We start from the raw sequence: 21150 nt of genomic DNA on the forward strand, positions 1-21150 counted from the left end.
AAGAAGAAAGGGCATAGCAGGATTACAGCTGAACCTCAAGAAAATAAAAGTAATGACTATTGAGGAATTACACAGTTTTAAAGCTGACAATGAAGAAACTGAAATAGCTAAAGATTTTCTATTCCTTGGCTTACTCATCAACCAAAAGAGAGACTGCAACCAAAAAATGAGAAGAAGATTGAGACTTGGAAGAGCACCCATGAGGGAACTAGAAAATATCCTTAAGGATAAGGGTGCTTCTCTGGGGACCAAGATCAAGATAATCCAAACTATAATACTCTCCATTACTATGTATGGGTGTGAAAATTGGACAGTGAAGAATGCTGACTGGAAGAAAATTGATTCATTTGAAATGTGGTGCTGGAGGAGAGTTTTGCAGATACCATGGATGGCCAAAAAGACAAATAAGTGGGTTCTAGATCAAATCAAGCCTGAATTCTCCCTTGAAGCTAAAATGACAAAACTGAGGTTATCGTTTGGTCACATCATGAGAATATAAGACTCCCTGGAAAAGTCAGTAATGCTAGGAAAAGTTGAAGGCAGTAGGAAAAGAGAAAGGCCCAGAATGAGATGACTTGACTTAATAAAGGAAGCCTCGCCCTCCAGTTTGCAAGATCTAAACAAGTCTGTTAATGTTAGAACATTTTGGAGGTCTTTCATAGGGTTGCCATAAGTTGGAAGGAACTTGACAACACATAACATAAGCAATAATGGCATCTTGCTGTGAGGCTACAAAATGACCAATATTGTGCTGCCTTCCTGGTACTTGCTTGGTTTTTCAAAATGGTTCTTCCTGCCACCAAAGGCTTAAATTTCTTCACTTTGTCTTGTATTATAGGGAGGCTTAGTTACAGACGGTAGTATGACAGAATGGTCAGTGCTTCGGGGTGGATGTGAGGTAAAAAAGGGATCTTATATTCCTGATGAAACTGGGTTTTTGTTTAACCAGAAATAGAATTTATTTGAATACATATGCATGGTGGTTGCAGAGTATTGATAAGCATATTAGCTTCAGAATAGGATAGTCTGCAGAATTGCTGAAAAAGCACTCGTATATACTATATACTATTTCTGTATATCTGTGTATTATAGTATAATATTTGTTTCAGGGAGTCCTAGAATCGTAGGGTTGGAAAGGGCCTCCAGGACCTGTTTTTAAAAATGTCTTGTTGAAAAGAGGTTTCTACTTTCCTTTCTCTTGGCTTGCTACAAACTTGATCTAATGGTTGCTTCAGTGTCTTATTTCAGAGGGTGTTCTCATTTTACTGTTCTTGTTCTTGCTACATCTTGGGTTTTTTGGATTCTGTCTTTGGACCTCCTCTTTTTGTTATTGCTGTGGGGGGTGGGGGAGACAAGACTGTTGTTGAATTTTTTATTTTTTTTCAGGTTTGCTGCTTATTAATACACTATTTGGCTTTGGTGGCCCTGATAGGTCAGTTATTTATTGCAAAACTTCTTTCCATTTTCATGGGTTATTAAATTAGTCAATCTTTTCAGGCTTTCATGACATCATACCAGTTTTCTTAACCTTCTGCCAGAATACAGCCCTTATAGTGAATAATTAAAAACAGCTAGTGACAATTGAGGAATATTTGGAACATTTGGGCCACATCTACTAGAATCTGTCCACTCCTTTGCACGGAATATTGTTATTCTAGTATTTAGTTTGTGGTTGTAGCAGGCAAGTGGGTGGATTTAACAGGGAAAATCTCATTCACATGGTCTTCTATACTGTGGAAAGAACTGGGCAATTAACTACTTTGTTTTCTGGAACTTTGGACATGCTTTCCTTGGTATTTCCTTCTGCTTTTGAAGAAAGAGACAGTAAAACAGAAGTGCCATAGTAAGATGTTATTAAAAATAAATGACCTGGGGGCAGGGTGGGAGAACTTATCAAAGGTAAAAATTTCTATAGTACAGTGAGTTGATGCTTGGATACAGAAGAAACAAGTTTCAATCTCCTTAGCTTCTGACAAGCAGTCAAATCCCTATCTCACATAGCCAGGAAATTTGGAAGTAGCCCCATGAACCCGAGAGAGGGTTTGACTTGATCAGTAGTCTTTCTTGATACATAGAAAAGATCTTGAACTTAAGGAGAGTTAGAAAAGGCCTTGAACTTAAGGAGAATTTCTGTGGTGTTTCATGATATGGAGCAATATATAATCATATCTAATTCTGATCCTACCTCAGAGTGCAGAACAAAAAGCCATACAATGGGACTAAGTACAGAAAGGAGAGGTGTTTCTATAGAAATATATAATCGTATCTAATTCTGGTCCTTGTCAATGAAAAGTTGAGCAAGAAGGAGGCAATGGGAGGGTTAGGAAAGGAGGCAGTGGTGATGGGGAAGGTTGGGGGGGAGCAAGCAAGAGAAAACATGAGGGCAGTGGGGTGGGGTTTGGATTTCCCCTTCAGTACCCTTCTTGCTTCTTGTACAATTGATTGCAGTTATATCTAGCAAGGATGTGGGCACCTGGTCACAAATAGGTACCTTTTATATTGCAGAAAAAAACTCCTAATAAGGTGTGACCTGTAAGATTCTCATTGAAGAAGCTATAGTCATATACTGTCTTTGCATGGTCTTTGAGTACGTAGATGTGCTGTCTTGCCTAAGGAACTCTCTCTCGTGGAGTTTAAGCCTGTGGGCAAGGTATGGTCTGCTTTTAATTTTTTACAATAATATTTTCATTTGAAGATATATACACTGATATGCAACACTTTGTGTATGTTGTAATGTAACAAGAAATTATAACATTTAGAGAATCAGCCTGCATAAATGAGGTTCTTTAGCTGGTTAGTAGGCATATTTTACTTCATTCGTGCCCTCGCCTTTCTCCTCATTGGGGACTCAGCGCAGTTTCGAGCCTTCTCCTTTCCTCCATTTTATTCTCATAACAACCCTGTGAGGTAGGTGAGACTGAAAGTGTGTGACTGGTCCAAGGTCACCCAGCAAACTACCATGGCAGAACAGGGAATCAAATCTAAGTCATCCAGACTCGGGTCCATCACTTTAGTCACCACGCAACACTGGTGCTAGATTAACCACATAGAGTTGACAAAATTAAATTTAGAATGTTGCTGACCAAAAAGAGAGGCTTTATTGTGTGAAAGGAAAATATTGAAGTTGGCAGATCACAGTATTCCCCTTCCAAATGTTTTGTCCTGCTGGGCTATTTATGTGTTAAAATGGAGTACCAACAGTGATATTTATTATACCTATCCAAAGTGGCTTACATCGTTCTTCTCTCTTCCACTATATTCTCACAACAACCCTGTGAGGTAGGTTAGGCTGAGTGTGTGTATGTGACTGGCCCAAGGGCATCCTGCAAGCTTCCATAAGAGAGTGGGTATTTGAACCTGGATCTCCCAGATCCTAATCTTACATTGTGACTGCTATATTTTTTGGTACCAAGGAGTACTTCAGAAATAGCATCCCAAATCAGTAAAACCATCTTGATTGATCATTTGCAAGTAGTCTCCCTGCCCTTTTGCTCCCCTTCTAGGACACATTTAAAAACAAAAGAAAAAACAGAAGGGCATCTCAAGTGCTGCCTCCAAATATTTTACAGGTCTGTTACAAATTGAAGCTTTCTTTCAGTATAAATAATAAAGAATTCACAGTTTGTCTTTGTTTTATGAACAAACCATATGCAGGAACTAGGGAATGTACTGAGGGATAGGGAATGCCTCTATTGATGGCTACAGAGTTTATGAAATATAGTTATTTTCTATGTTTGTGCTTCTAAATTAGGTTGGACAAGGTGTAGCAATTAGGAACAAGCAAAAGTTTGCAGAGTAGTTGGGTGCACTGTTGAATAAGAGAGATCCTGCTTTCCTCTGTAACCTGCAGAAGAATGTTTTTATGGAAAGTGGCTATAGAGCCTGCAGCGGTTTCTCAAACTTGAGTGTGTGGGATAGTAGGATGGTAGAGGTTTATAGTTATTTTGCATCGTAATGATAAAGAGACTTTATAGATAGTCACAGCTGAGAAGACAATGAAGAATCTTGTGCCTCTGTAAAGGTTAGCCAATTTGCTGTGGCATAATATTTGCTAACATACAGGCTTTGCGAGATACTGAAATTACTGTTTTCTCTGTAGTAAGGAAACGGTAGCTGCACTTTTTAAAAAAAAAGTTAGCTTTGGTACTGAGCGAGTTAATATTCCTTTTGCTGTTTGACGGTCTGTCTACAGATGCTGCTTTTCTATTGGCTGCTAAAAGGTGAAATTGAAACCACTGTGAACTTTTGACCCTCCCAGCAGTTCTTGTGGACCGCCTACCACTTGCAGAGAAAGAGGGTGGGGTTTTTTTGGCCTCCTTTCCTGTATTTACTCTGTGTGATCGTGCAGCGCGGCATGCAGTCTTTCCAGAGGGGGTGGGAGGGAGAGGAAGGACAAGCACAAGCAAGTAGGTAGATTGTTCCAGTAACAGCAAAGTTGGCATCTCTTCCCCCCTCCCCCCAGCGACATTAGCAATTTTTAAAAACAAATTCGAGTGGGTGAATAAATATAACTCTCATCTCCATTTTGTGGGTACTGTTTGTATTTAAAAAATATGAATGCTCACAGCATAGAAGCCAGGCAAATAGAGATGACTCAGACAGACTATTGAGTCCCAGAATATGATGTACCTTCGGTGTAGGACAAAACTAATGGTAAACCTTTGCAGTTTTAAATTCTGCAATAAGAGCCAGCCAGCGATGTGGCTTATAAACACATTTCTTGATTGGCTTCCTAGTTCCAAATATGATCTCTCTGTACGTCCTTTAATTGGAGTCCCACAGCTGTTGGCCTTTTCCTAGCTTGTTTGCATTTTATTCTGTAGGTTCAGGTTGTATTGGGAACATTGCCTGGGAGTCTGTGCAATGGGAAAGCAAGATTTGGGTCCTGTAGCACCTTAAAGACCAATCTTGCTCTGCTACTACAGACCAACATGGCTACCCACCTGGAACTGTGCAATGGGACCTGAGCATAATTGTTATTTGTTTGACTGAAGCTTAGAGCAAAAATTGGTTGTGCCTCAAAATTGCTTTCTCAGACCTGAGGTTTCTCTTATTCAGGGGATGTTTGACTGGATTCAAAACCTGTCATATATTTGTATTGATGTTAAGACAAATCAAGGCTTTCAGTCAAATTACAGCTAATGTAGCAGAGAAAGAAACTATTTCCCCCTGGATTTAAGAAATGTGCATTTTAATACGCTCATGCCATGATAGCAAGGAACAAATCTAGGTTAAATACCAAAATTTCAATTTTTTTAATCTTGCACAGGTATTCATTTGCACCAGTTAATAGTCTTCAATCCATAAATGTTGGTGTTTAGTTTTGTATCCTTCCTTCCTTCCTTTTCATAAATATGTCATTGGCATGCTGAACTCTATGCACTTTCAATAAAAACATAATTTCTCAGCAGCACATTACTTGTGTGTGTGTGTTTTTCTTGAATGATGCCCCCCCCAAGAAAAAACTTGAGGCTTACAGTGCAATCCTATGGAGAGTTACTCCAGTCTAAGGCCATTGGCTTCAATGGGCTTAGACTGGTGTAATTCTGCATAGGATTGCACTGTTAGTGTATTAACTTCTGACATGCCATCTACAAATAAATGGTAAGAAATAATTTCCAGCTCAACATTAGTGTGTAAGATCTTTTTTGTTTAACATTGGTTTAATTGCATAATGCTTCCTCAATCTATGTTTGAGGTGGATAGTATGTGAGAGGTTTGTGGTAGAAAACTGCCCCTTGTTCCTTTTCTGCAGTTCATTCTGAGAATTGAGGAGGGGGGCCTATAGCCTTGCCAGCAGGATCAAAGGAACAATGAATTTAATATGATTAATAGCAGATTCCCTTCCCCTTCTTATGTGCAACTCTCCTTGCTTTTTTGCTTTCACTGCTGCATTCATAATTGTAGCCAGTGGCCTCTGTTTGTCTAATCAGTATTATAGCTTTTATAGACATAAATTCCCCACTCTTACATCTAGCATCATTTTGTAGTGTGTATATGCTGGCTATTTTTGTTTTACCACAGAAAGTATCTTGGTCTTTACTGTGCACATGTGCAAATCATTCATATTAGTCTTTTATGGTGATACTGGATGGTGGTTTATTATAATCCTGTTCAAATGTTTAATTGGGAGAAATAGATTGAACTTGTATAACTGTTGATTGGCTCATAAGTTACTATTCAGTGTTACTGTGAAGCAGAATGCTTTGTATAATTCAATTTTTTTTCAATCCATTAAATATCCTTTATGCTATGAACGGTGTGTGGCTAATACAAATCAAGATGGTTTTCAAAACCCCTGAGGACTTGTTTTGGAAATTCTAAATGTGGTTACTTGTATTTACAATTTCTGTGTACCCACTCACACAATTTCTCATTTGCCTCCTATTTTTTTTTTAACCAGTTGTGTCTTTAGTGCAAGCAGTTGTGGGCCTTTGATCTGGCAAATCCTCTTCATGTGAGAATGTGTGCTGTTTTTTGCCCTTATTTTAACAGTAGCTCAGTCCTAAAGAAATGGCTGTAAATATTCCCCGCCAGTTAACTCCTTAAACATTTTTAGACAACTCAAATTTCTTTTGTAGAAGTGAGGCAGAAGAAGAAACGTACAGTCCTGCCCCCTCCATATCTTAAAATGTGTCATTGCATAATTTGATTTACAATATTTGGGCTTGGAAAATGTTGAATCTTGTATTGCTCGTTTCTCTTGTAACTGATTTCTGAGCCCCGTTTACCAATGTTGCGATCATTTAGGGAGAGATTAGCAATTGCTTCTAAAAGCAATTGATTTTAGCAGATAACTATGAAAAATAATTCTCCATTTAGAGTTGCTGCTTAGTACTAACTAGAATTCTAGGATTTATAGGGATGGGTCCAACTCTTCAGTTAACAGTGAATTCATAGGAGGGAGCTCTTCATCTCACCTTCCTAGTGCAGTCTCCTTTGTTATCACAAAGACGTTGAAGGATAACATCCTCCTATACTGTCTAGCCCATTCGTTAAGATCCATCCTCATAAGCCCTGCTCTCTTTCCCTGCCTTGTTCAGTGGTGCCACATTGGCTAAGGAATGCCCTCCTTCTTGAGGTTTGCCTGTCATTTTTTTAAAAAAGGGTTCCAGGCCAAACATTTCTTCTTTCCCAGGTTTTTAATTAAAGGGTTTGGTTTTCTAAAAGTTGATTTTACAATCCACTTCTAGCCTGAGAAGTATTCTACAGGGATCATTTTAGGCTGCTACATGTTTTGTGCTGTTTTAGTGCTCTGACTGGGGGTTTGAAGGCTGAATTTCCTATGGTTTTGTTAACTTTAGAGATTTTGTGCTGTTCTTATGATTAAAAAATGTTTTGCTTTGTGAGCCACAAGCGGGTCTCTGGAGAGGAGGTGTATAAATTTTCTAGATACTGCTGAGGATTGGTGTGTGTGTGTGCGGGGGGTCTTCCTAGGATGAAGCTAGGGCTGCCAGCCCTTGTTACATGTTGCATTAAAAAACCACATCAGCTTCAGGTGTACTATAAAGTCACTTCTGGGGAAAACCTGTAACGGATGTCAGGCAACTCTAGGAGTGTCCAGCAATTCCTAGAGCTACCTATCACTTCCAGGTTTTCTACAGAAGTGACATCACAGTACACATGAAGACATGCTTCCCCATATCCCCACTCCTGCTGGTAGCCTGGGAATTCTAGATGAAGGGCAGGGGCACTGCAGCAAGAAAGAAATCCACCATAAGCTTTTGTCTCATTTGAGAAGCTTTCTCCAGTTGTGTGAGATTTCAGGGCTTGTATATGTTTGTTCGTTTTCTACTGATTTCCCCTTCTTCCTGCAGGCTCACTTGGTACATCTCATACTCTTCTTGAAGGCATCCCTAACTCTGAGCAGCTGTTTTAGGGGTTCCAAGAGATGGCATTAAGAAGGAGAACATACCTTTTGCAAGTTCTGGTTGCACAAGTTTAGGACCCAACCCATAGCATTTTGGTATCCAAAGGCATATATCACTCAGTTTATATAGCTTCTCCATCTTTAGCAGCGAAAGTGTTTCAAGTATTCAAGAGCCATCTGCTAAAATTTCTCTGCAGATCATAACTAAGGAACATGTATCCTGTATTCCTCTATACATGGCAAACTTTTCATCATTTCTTGGTCTTCAGTTTTGTCTGAATGCAAATCTGCATCAGCTCCCTGTTGCCTCTTTATACTCCTTCCTTTACTCTGTGCAAGTTTTTCTGCTGTTGTAAAAATTTAACAAACCTAAATCTTCTTTTGAGACTTAAGCTATATCCTACCTACATTTCTGTACTACACTTTACTTGTCCCGTTGTTAAGCCATCTTCCTTTCAACCTTAAAACCGATTTCTATGTTTTCTGCTAAAATCTTTTCCTGCTTGCTGTTCCTTTACTGGGCCTTATTTTCCCCCTTAGTTTTAGGAAGCCATGTCATTTCCGCATTCAGGCCTTGAACTTTAAATGTTTATTGGTAGCTTTGTGTTACATTCAGATGAAGGATCTTTCATGAAGGAACATATGCAGCTGATACATTGAATCAACTGGTCCGTCTAGCCAGCTGTCTGATGTGACTAGTGATGGCTCTTACATTTGTCTAAAGTCTTTCGAGACCTACTACCTGTGGTTATTTAACTGGAGAATAAACCTGAACAGTATTCACATGCCTTGCCACTGAGCTAGGTTCTTTTGGAATGGGCAAGAATTTTGTGCTGCACTCTGAGTGTAACAGAAATGTGCTTCGATGAGGAAAAAAAGTTAACTATGTAGTGTCTTTCTTTAACTCACTATTTGAATGTCTATATTTAGCAATCTTGTAACTAACAAACTAATGTAACACTCTTTTTAACATTATATATTCTGACTTTATCATTAAAATAGGTATGTTAGTTGTAGCCCTCCAATTGTAATGCCTTTTCTCACAGATGAATGAACTACATACCTCTGTATTTATCTGCGAATGGCTCATTCATCAGTACAGACTTTGAGGACTTGTAGTTCTGAATTAACACCACTAACTGGAGCTCGGTTATACATGCAGCAGACAGGAGGATGGTGTCTTGTATGTAATAGTTATGGAAACTATGATGAAGCAAATCAGCACTTCCTCAGGTTGGGACAGTTTACATAGTCAAATATTGTAAAGCGTAAAGAGAAGCAAGTTTTCTTTATTATAGTGGATGTTCTCTATGCATCTATTTTACCTTCTGATTTCACTATACAAACAAATGTGTAAATTGGTCAGATGTTACAGCAAAAGCCCTTAAAAAATAATTAGTCTATTTAAACATCTCTTTCTGTCTCTCCCCAACTATAAAATGGGAGATGGGCCTTGGGCATGAGAACTTCAGAAACGCCTGGACTGAAGAATCCAACATTTATTTAAATGCAAGAGTTGCTCAGAATACATGAGCAGAAATAGTTTGCTTGACCAGATAGTTTTAAGCTGATAGATTGCCTCACATAACATTGAAAAGACAGCCATGGAGTGAATAGTTTCCAGCATCTAGTACTTGATGTCATGTACTATTTCAAATCATTTTTTTTAAAACCCTGTAGGTTTAGATTTTACTTGTACTCCTTTTGAAAGAGCTGGTTCGCAATCTGGAGGTGGTCCTAGAATGCTTGCCAAGATGAACGTGTTAAGCCAATTATATCTCAGCTGCATTGGCTCTCAGTATTTTGGGGTGCGGGGCTAAATTCAAATTGTAGGTTTTGACTTTTAAAGTACCTGAAGGACCACCTTCTCTTGTATATGGTTCAGTGGGACTGATATCGGAGTAAATATGCATATGAGCAGGTTGAATATCACTAAAACTCCCTGGATGGATTTGGAAAAATCTTTCATTAGAAATCAGTAGCAAATCTTATTTCAGCTAAAAAACATGAAGCTGTCTGACTACTATTCATGTGGCTTACTCTTTATAAGCCAAGGCAAGTACACTGTTTTGTTTAAAATGTGCTGGGGAGTATTATGCCATGAAAGAAAACTTTGAGAATAGTGGGCAAATAGCAATTCCTTATTTTTAAGTTATAGGACTTGAAGTAGGTTGTGTACTTTGAAGTGTCAGAACAGATTTTAGTGCACCGTAACTATTTAGTTAATTTAGATCAATCTGAATTAATTCTCAATTATGGTCTTTACTTTGTTGAATTCTTTGTTTGACATTAGTGGCTTTACTCCATGGGTTATGGGGCAGTAATGGCTTATTAAGATTGTAGCATTACCATATTGAAGTGAAGCCTCTAAACTCTTGACCTTGAGTTGATATTGCCATGTATAATGCATTACATACAGCTGTTGAAATCAAAATTGCCTTTTCTAGGATTGGCTTATGAAAAATAGTACATATTGGACTGAATCTCATGACAGCTGATATTTATCAAGGGTAACAGGAGCTTTACTCATTTTCACATTTTTAAGCAAATTCTGAAAGCTCTGTGTGTGCACACATGTTCAGCATATGTCTCAGAGCTTTGAACATTTTGTTCTGAAGTACATTGGCTCTCATTAACACAAGGGTCCAAAGTATAAAACTTTAATGAGCTTCATACATCAAACTTGTGCATAACATTAATCTTACACAATGGGACATGTAAAATTTAGTGTTCCTAGAAGAATGTGATAGGTTCAAAGCTTTTCAGTATCCCTTGCCTTGGAAGTTGCTCCATGTTAAAAAATGGAATGTGTGTTTCAGTGGCTCTGTTTTGGTGACTGCACACCAACCTAGTTCTTCCACTAAATCCCAAGGAAACAATATAGGATTTAAATTTAAGTTCTAGTATTCAAAATGATATTTTTATTTTAAATGTAGGTAGGTTAGACTGTCCCTTTGTATCTCTTTTTTTGCAGTGTACTGGTATTATATTAGTACCTGTTCCCTGTTACTGTGGTAACTCCATATATTGATATGCAGATCACACTGACTTGCAGCAAGGTAACAGAAGGCTCTAGGTGACTGGTATAGATAAATAAATGGTATGATCCTACAGTTTTAAAAGGTGGCATGTGAATAAAAGTATGAAGTGTTCTTGCTCCTTATTATGGAATGTAGCGAGTGTTAATGCAGCTGCCAAGAGACTGCCAAGAGACTGTTCCAAAATGTTTTTTGCTTAATAGGGTCCTTTAGAATCTGCTGTGTGTCCAATAGACAAACAAGACAGCAGAATGTGTTTGAAGCACAGTTGATAATATAAACAAAATATTTCATTTTGAGCATCTTTACACACATATTTGAGTAACATAAATTAACTCTGCAGGTAACACTTTAAACGGACAGCCATATTAGTTTGTGTAATTTGGATTTACAAGTGATTTTAGTTATTAAACACTCATACCTCCTCTTTGATCAGTGTACCCCACTCCCTCTAATGATCTTTCACATCAGTTTCATTCTGAACACCACTCAAATGGCTTCATGAAGCTACCTGTATTTTTGTTTGCTTTTTTCATAGGTATCTTACACTGACTAATTTTGCAGTACAAAACCAGAATCCAAATAACTACACAACCAGTTTTGTATATCCACAAGGACTCTGGGCTTCTGTTTCATTGTCTTTCCTCTCCCTTCCTGAACTTGGCATGAAGACAGTTTTGAGCAGTGATGTGAGGCAGGCCCTGTTCAGATGAGTGAAGTGGAACGTGGAGAAAGAGGCAGTTGTGCAGATATGAGGGGCTGCGGCCATGAGGGGCTTTGAATGTGATACTCACGGCCTTGAATTGAGCCTGGTAACTGACGAGTAACCAATACATGGTCGAGGCTTGTACATGGTGTATATTATTTAAATATTTAACTTATTTAATTTTCAATTAAAAATAATCCAATTCAGATTTCCGCAGAAAACCTCCATCATTGTTCCCATGGGTCTGTACTGATAACTTCTTAATTCTTGGCAGCATTGTATGGGTGGTTGCTCTAAAAAGTTTGACAGCCCAAGTACAGAACCTTGAGAAATAAAATTGCCTAACATCCCTTTTAGTGAGTCCAGTCACCTCATTGAATAACACAACGAGGTGGGGGGGGGGAGCGGTTCTTGCTTTTCACAGGCATCTTTTTGGGGCTCCAAAGAAGATTCATCTATACTACCTATTAGACAAAATCAGATAAGTTGACTAGGGCTGCATTTCTGTACACCTTGTTTTGAAACTAAACCTCAGTGAATACATTGGGAATGCATAAACTATCCGGTCAGTTACCGCCGGTTTCAAACCTCCCATTTCTGGGTAAGGTGATTGAGCGGGCGGCGGAAAGACAGCTGTAGAGTTTCCTGAAGGATACCTCGACCCTAGGGCCCTTCGAGTCAGGGTTTTGCCCAGGACACAGGGCGGATTGTGTGAAATTCAACATGATTAACTTTGCTGAGTTCTTGTTTCTTTAGTTTAGGATTTGGCTTGAAGGTATCTAGTGCTCCTCTATTTTCCTGAAACATTGAACTGTACTAACTTAAATAGCGATTGTGTACAGTAGTAAAGTGCTCACAAAAAGTCTTGTTTCTTTCAGAGTGTCTTCAAATAAGCCTATGACCTGGATGGCAAGATTCTCTGAGGTAAGTACATTACATACATTTCTGATGTAAGTGTCCATGTCTCTTGTCCAGACAAAAAGGATCAATCTGGTATTGGGCTCAAACAAGGTAAGTCATAAGTTGTATGGTAAATAGGGCTGCAACCCTATTCATAGTTGAAAGGGGGAGAAGGAGAATCAAGCCTTAATTAAGTATTTCCTTTTGCTCCTAATAGAACAGAATAGCAGCAGATACATAAGAAAAATTAAAAAAATACAATGTTATTTTTTCTGATTCTCTTTTAATACAATTAGATGTGTAAATTATTAAAACAAATTGGGGATATGAAGCCCCACAGTACTATTTATCTTATTGAGGTTAGCAATATGCAGAGCATGTAGTTGTAGAAGACTGAAAACAATGTTTTACCAATTTTTTTCCTGCTACTTTTACAGAGAAATCCTTAGCAGAGTTACACCAGTCTAAGTTCATTGGAATCAATGTACTTAGACTGGAGTAACTCTGCTTAGGATTTCACTGTTAGACCATTTGACCACTTTTTGGTTAAAAGCTAAAAAGTGATACACTGAATTTACTATTTTATTTACTTTATAATATAAGCATCTCTTCCTAAAAATGTAGAATTGAATTTATTCTTTATTTCCCTTCTGTAAACAGTTTTCAGAAGTTTTTCCAAAGCCTAGTTATTTGTGGCCTTTACATGAGTTGTTTTCATGTATTCTCCTATCTGTCAGAGCATTTCTTTTAAGACATTAAATGCTGATCTCTTTCCTGTTTTTTCGTCAGGAAACCAAAGGTTTCATTTCTAGGCAACAATATTCAGGCCTCTGATAAGAAAAGTAGACAAGATTATTTTTAAAAATCTTGCGTTATGATTGTGAGCATATCAGTTGATCTGGTAAATTTAGAAATATAAAAATGGACAAAAGAAGTCATTAATCAGAAATATAGGTGCATAACAGCTACTGAAAAAAAACATATTTTTTGCCTTTATGGAGGGGGAATGGCAGCAGTTGTATTTGAATTTGTGCTTAATTGGTCTTACATTATCCTTTCTTTCATTTGTACCTTTTAAAAATGCTTATCACCTCTACTGAGTGTCTTTACTAAATTTTGTTGTTGTTTGTCATAAACTTTCCATAGTAAGTTGTCTCCACTCTAGCAATGTTTTAGTGGATTAACTTGTTTTAGTTCTTGAGTAATTTCCTTGTTATGCAAACAATAGTGCATTTGGCAGTCAGTATTAAAATTAGTAGCCTGTGTTTTCTATTACTATGACTTTTCCTAAAAACTCTGCAGTCAGACCTACTTCTCTGTATTTCCTTTTCCTTGCACTTTTGTTAATACTCTCTAGCTCTTTTGCAGTATTTTGGTTACATTTATCATTGTACATACAAGGAGTTTTATAATGCCACTTCACCATGTCTCCTAATGACATTCAAGGCTATTATTCATGTCCTTCATATTACTGGAAAAAAAGACTTGTCAGCTCCTAACTATATAATAGCTTTAGGTGGGGAGCTTTTGTTTCTATTCATATCGAGATGTCACAGATGTGTAAAACCTTTCTGAATTCTTGTTTGACACCCAGCTAAGGCCATTGCTTCTTCTGATTTTCTCTGGAACAATCCAGAAAAAGCTATTAAAAATGTCAGTTACCAGAGCGACTTTAGTATGCTGTGTTAGCATTTGAGAAAGATGAATAAATTAAAACAGTATGTTATGTACAGACAGTGGTTGAAGGAGCATTATGTGTGGTATATGTTGCATTAAAGATGTGTATTTTTAAAAAATCAGTATTTCTTTCACAATAGCCCAATAGTTTCTGACTGCAATTCTTTGCTGACAGAAACTTCTTTTCCCCATTTATTGGCCTGATTTGCATGTACAAATAGCATTTCAGGAATGAGCTAGTCCTTGCCCCCAAGAATCTTACTGCTTTAACAACAGCTGAGATGCAAAGATCTCTTTTAGGTGTACTCAGTGGAATTTATTTTATTTTACTTCATTTATATCCCATCTTTCTCCCCAGTGGGGATGCAAAGTGACTGACATATTTCCCCTCTCCTACACTTAATCCTCACAGTAACCCTGTGAGGTAGATGCAGAGAAATTAGCCGTGTTAGTCTGTGGTAGCAAAATCAAAAAGAGTCCAGTAGCACCTTTAAGACTAACCAATTTTATTTTAGCATAAGCTCTGTATCAGGCATCTGACGAAGAGAACTTGATTCTCGAAAGCTTATGCTAAAATAAAATTGGTTAGTCTTAAAGGTGCTACTGGACTCTTTTTGATCCTGTGAGGTAGGTTAGGCTGAGAGAGTGTGACTGGCCCAAGGTCACCCAGAAAGCTTCTGTGTTAGAGTGGGGATTTGAACATGAGTCTCCTGGGTCCTAGTTCGATACCCTAGCCACTATGCCATGCTGGCATAGTAAATACATCCATGACACTTCTGTTCTCTGCCTCTCCTCCCCCATTTGAACAGCAGACACCATATCAGTAAGAATCACTTCCTCAGATTCAAAAAAGGTTACCATTTGGTGTGTAGAATTGTTGTCTGAGACAGACACGTTGAAAGTTCTCTTGGGTGCTCAGAAACAGTTGTACAGTTCTTTGGATCATAGCCAGTGACTAGCACTGCAGTAGTTAGTAGTTTAATTGCAGTAGTTAATATCAGTTTGCATAAAATGTTATTTTAATAATTAAAATGACTTGGAAGAACTCAAGGTCATATTAAAGATACTGTTTAATTACAGGTTAGTTGATTCTGGCTGTTATAAAAGCTGTAGATATTACTGTTCTTTCAGTTAATTGCACAACTAACAACGGTGGTTCTGCTCCTAAAACAACTCTGTACTGAATTTCATACAAGAAAACTGAAACCTTTCACATAACTTGCAAAAGGAAGATAAGTATGCTAGTTACGGTTTTCCTGTAGCCAGTTTCGGATAGCTTTGTATAAAAAGCTTCTGAACTGGCTGAAATAGAGCAAAGACAGATATCTACAAAAACAGGAAATTCTTTTGCATGCCCTTTCTCTGCAGTCCTGAACTGTGTGTTAGATATGCACTTTTTTAAACAGATGGCTACTGAACTTCTCAGTTAGTATTGCTTCTTAGTTAATTCACAGAAACTGCCTAGTGCTTTCCTACTTTTCCTCAGGTACAAGATAACTTGCTTAAAAATGTGTGTTTTACAAGAAGGGTTATATAAATCGAAATGCTGTAGGATGAAACTAAATTATGATACATCATATTTTTGTAGAATGCTTTTTAATACGTCATGAAGAAAGGTGGGTTGCCATTTTTTCATCCAGAAGTGAGGGAATGCTTAAGGTTGTGTTCTGAATGCCAGGGAAGAGATGCAAGTCTGGGATTCCAGCTGCATGCATACATTTAACATTTAGTTCAGCAGCGTCCCTGTTTCTCAGTTGCAGCAGTGAAGTTAGTTTGAGGCAAAGATAGTCTTTTCAGTAAACAGAGGGGAGAATCAAGCAGTACTAGCCGAGTATTTATCCTAGACTTACCTTGTCCCAGTAGTTATTGCCCCAGGGATTTGTAGATTGTTTTTATATATAACTTTTTAAAATAGGAGCTTTCATTAGTTCTTCGTTGCATATAGGTTCGCAGAATGTGTACTTACTGGTTGTAGCAAATTTAACCATATTATTCTTAAGCACCAGCTGTTAGGCCTCTTTGATAGTAATTTGAGACAGGGGGAGTGATCTCAAGAAGATCTACTTGGAAGATGGTTCCATGCTATTCAATGGGACTTAGTAGAACCTGGAGAAATTCGGGGGGGGGGGATTTTTTTTTTTTAATCCAAGGACTTTTCTTCAGTTTTTCCAATAGAAACATTGGGAAATTTGGGGGAATCTTGGGAGAAAAATTCCTGTGAAATGTCTTCTTTCTTTGACTGAGAAAAACATCATCTTAAAAAGCGTTTAATTCATTACAAATTTAAAGCATAAAAAAGTTTGAGGACTTTTCAACTTTTCCAGTGAAAAAGATGTGAAATTTTAGAACTTTTAAGCAAAACTCTTATTAAATATTTTCTCTTTTGAAATCCGTGAAATGGTTTCAAGAGACAGTTTTATTTGAGCTGCATAAGTATGAAACTGCATAATAGGTATGGGACTTTTTATATTAGACAACTTTGTTATATTTCTGTGCATACTGTAGATATATACAACATTTTCAAGCATCTTATTAAATGTGAATTTTGGCAATAATTCATATGCTATATGTGTTTAATACATTATTAAAGAGGTCAGTGTTTAAAAAAACACTATAAAGTTTAACAATATTCATATATGCTGGTAGTCCTGCCTTTTAGGACTGTATAGAAGAGGTTCCTGTCCAAATAATACACTGTCTTTTGTTTGCTGAAGAATTTCTCTACTTTCATCTTTTTTCTACCATAGATGGCCGAAATTAAGATACATATGCTTTTGTAGCATAGAGTGCAGCAGTTTGCAACTCTTTCTCTTGTATTTGATATACTTGACATTTTCTTGTAGAAAATGCCAAATACTACAATTTTACATGCTAACTAAGTTATACATTATGTATTTTATATTGATAAATTAGTAAGAGAATTTTAGGCTTGATAGGAAACTTACACATCACATATATAGAAAATGAAAGGAAAAAAATGGAAAACCCACTCCCCCGTGGCTTCAAAGTTTCCAGAAATTTTACATTGCTCGTTGAGTTTGTCATTGTACTTTTAAATAAGAATTATTCAGCAGCTCTTGGGGAGGGGGAAATTTCAGAGAAAAGCTTTGTCACTGATCTTTGAGAAAATATGCATATTCAGGAAGCCACAGATTTTACCTAGACTCAGTAGCCAACCGTTGTTTGTAGATCTTGTGTGTAGTTTATCTTTTTTGTTCCTACTCTACAGAAATGGCAAGGATTGTTACAGGTAAAAGTGATAGGCTCTGTGTGTGTGTGTGTGTTTTTGTATGGGAGGCAAACCTCGCTTTTTCAGTCTGTGACACTGATGTTGCATTCCAGCATAAGACCCAGTGTGATGCCATTTTGAAGGCTATTCAGTCTGCCCATTTGTACTGCCGAAGCTTAAAATGCTCATCTGTGTACTAGACTGGAAATTTTCAGTGCGGATTATTAAGATTAAAATTTTAGTTGACATTGATAATCTGGCAACCATATTTATGGATCTCTGGATGTTTTGTTTCCAACTCATGATGTGATTTTCACAACAGGAGACAAGGCATCTACAAATACCCTACTACAAATTTTGTTAGTCTTATAGGTGCTACTGGACTTTTGCTCTTTTTATGATGTGAAGGCAGTTTTGCAACTTAAAACTTCTTTAATTATTGACTAGTAGATGGATGGTGTGGGATGAAGAAAGCATGTAGTGGTGAGACCCTATCCCCACCACAGTGACCTCCACAGTTGTTAACCCCTAAAACTCCTCTGGCTAGGTTGCCAAAGGCTTGGATAATTCAGCCCCTCTCCATATTAAATGGGGCGGGGGGGGGAGAGATTGTAAAATTGGCAGGAATTCCCCTGGATACTCTAAAAAAGGAGTGGCCCACCTGCTGGAATGTTCCGTAGGCCTTTTGTCTCAAGCTTAGAGTTTCCTCACACCTTTGCTATGAATAATTGACTCAAGCTTGTTGGACAATAACTAAGGCACCTGACTCTGCAAAAACCTTTTCACTCCCCAGCTTGATTTAATCAAGCTCCCAGGCAGAACTTCCAGCCCTGCCCAGCCATTGTCAGACTGAGTACATTTTTCTGACATCACAGCTTCATTTTATAATTCAGTCGCTAGTGGCATCATCCAAGCTCCCTTTGTGGATCAGCATTAGCAGTTATTTTCAAACTCTCCAATAAGATTTCAGATTTCAGCCCTACAATCCAATCACATTCCAATGAAGTCACTGCCTTCCTGTTGATTTAATTAAAGGTGTATAAAAATCACCCTCCAGATTTCTCATCTTTAAAGCTTTATCCCAGGCTTGCTTCCCCAACCTCACAGTTGAATTGCTTTTCTAGATTTGCACCCTCTTTTGTTGAAACTGCTTTCCCCACGTCCTTTAAATCCTGAAATCGTTGGATTCCTTTCATGCACCCGGATCTGCTCTGTGTCACCTTCGGTGGACTGGACTCCCAGTTGTCTCTTCATGATCAGGCTTGTATGTTTAATTCCCCCTCTCCCCTTTCCCTATGGCTAGTTGATCTCTTCCCCCCAGGTTTTTCCTAATAGACTCTTAAGAAAGTAGGCTTGTGTTAAAAGCTTTATTGATTCATTATATCACTGCTTTGCACTACTATTTTTTGCTATTCTTGTCATTCCGTTTTTTCTTTATCTCCTGCTGGGGAATAAAGATTTTTCTCATTTTAGAACGATTTTTTGCTCATTTTTATGAAGTGCTGCCCCCATTTGGGACCCTGATAATACTCTACACAGTTTGGCCCTGGTTATTTAATTGCCCTGATGACACGTTTTACCCAACACTCAGGCAGGGTGTTCTGAGTATTGATGCTGTACATGTTCCAATTTTGGTAACAGTTGCATGGGAAGAGGGAGGGATCTGATAACCACAGTTGCTCAACTTGTTGTCCAGATGTTATGTGGTACCCACTTCTGAATCTCATCAATATTTATGCTCTGAATACCACTGAATAGTACAATCAGTAGTATTTCCTTTATTGTGTTCTTAAGGGAGCAGATTTGTACTGAGCCTTTAAAAATGCAATAATGCATGTTTATACTGTATTTATAGCTAGCAGTTCATGATACATGGATGTAACGAGGGAATTAGATTTGGCTAATGATAAGGATGTAAAAAGCACTTCACTCTTAGTGTCAGAAATCTGCATTTCATAATTACTATTTTATGAACTGTATCTAGAGGGAAGTTAAGCAGAAGTCTGACTTCTCAGGTGCAAATCTTTATCTCGGTTAGCTGGACAAAGGGCCACTGGCAACACAAAATTAGGTTTTATGTTTTGGCTTCTGTTCACGTCTCTTGTTTTGTTTGTTTTACTTGATTGGCAAAATAAAAAAGAGTCCAGTAGCATCTTTAAGACTAACCAATTTTATTGTAGCATAAGCTTTCGAGAATCACGTTCTCTTCGTCAGATGCATGGAGGGCAGAAGGAAACTGGTCAAATATAGAGGAGGAGAGGGGAAGGGAGGGGGGGGGAGGAGGAGAGGGGGGATGTAAACAACTCCTTTGATATGGAGATGCAGACAGCTCCTTTTGGTGTGGGGATCAGTTTGCTTGTATAAAGGTTCAAAGGAGTTTGCTGTGTTAGTCTGTAGTAGCAAAATCAAAAAGAGTTCAGCAGCACCCCTAGACTATCCATTTCCACTGCAGCACAAGCCTTCGATAACCACAGTCCTCCCCGCCAGATGCATCTGACAAAGAGAACTGTGGTCCTCGAAAGCCCACGCCAGGTGCCACTGGACTCCCCCTGACCCCGCCTCTGTAAAGGAAATCAGTTACCTGTGATAATGAGATAACCATTCATAGTCCCTATTCAGTCCCAGCTTGACAGAGTCAAATTTGCATATGAATTCCAATTCAGCAGCTTCCCCGTTGGATTTTGTTTTTGAAAGGTTTCTGTAGTTCTACAGGAACCTTACAGAGCACTCCTTAAGTGTTCTCTTCTTTTCCCATGGGACACAACAGGCAACTCTTCTTGCAGCAGTAGAATTCCTTAGCCTTAAGATCCCCACCTGCTTAGCTCACTTACCACTTCCTGTCAGGACGCCTCTCCCTTTCTTATGAATGATAGTCTTATCAGTGGAAATATTTCTTTTATGTGAGATGCTTGCTCCCTGCCTATTTTCTGCAGCCCCCCCCCCCAACCTTCCTGTAGGAAGAAGAGTGGGTGCTTCACTTGGAACATCTGAAAGATCAGTGTTCTGAAATCTGCTTGTGGAATTCTCTTATTGTCAGCATGAGAAAGAAATGTCCTGCCTTCACTTGTCAGAATGCTGCTCTACTGTGACTTCCTGTATTTTCCAACAAAGAGGAAAATTCCCCTCCCTCAGCCTTCCCAGGATCAGTATTTTCAGAAACTGTATTCTTCAAGGGGAAGAAACTCAGTAGAAGGGGAGTGGCCCTTGGGCCTAGCAGCTGCAAGCTATTCCATCAGGTATGCCCCCTCACTTCTTATCCCATGCCTCACATTTTAAGGAAGCCCAATGAAAGCATCATTCCTAATAGCCTTCAGAAATTTGAGCTGACATTGCATGCTCAGTATTGGTCATTCAAGTAGCTGCTGGAACCATAGTTGAGCTCACAGTAGATGCTTACCACACTTTCTCCAGGGAAGGAGTTTGGGCAGTGCTAGTCCCCTTGCAGCAAGCAACTGCGCTTTCCTCTTCCTTTTTGCCACATCAGGAAAGAGGAGTTACATGCTGCAAAACAAGCAGCATAACACATATGTATGTACATGTGCACTCTCATGCTTTTGCACTGCTGCCTGTAGCTTGTTAGCTATGTTCTTGTTTTGGGAGCTGAAGGGAAGAAACAACAGCTGCTGGCTGTTATGAGTTCTTGCGCTGCCCACCCTTGCCAAGTAATGAACAGTGGTGAATGTTTATTATTTATCTTCTTTATTTGTACTCTACCTTCTCCCCAGACGGG

The sequence above is a fragment of the Eublepharis macularius genome, chromosome 5, assembly GCF_028583425.1.
Source record: "Eublepharis macularius isolate TG4126 chromosome 5, MPM_Emac_v1.0, whole genome shotgun sequence".
NCBI classification, from domain to species: Eukaryota; Metazoa; Chordata; class Lepidosauria; order Squamata; family Eublepharidae; genus Eublepharis; species Eublepharis macularius.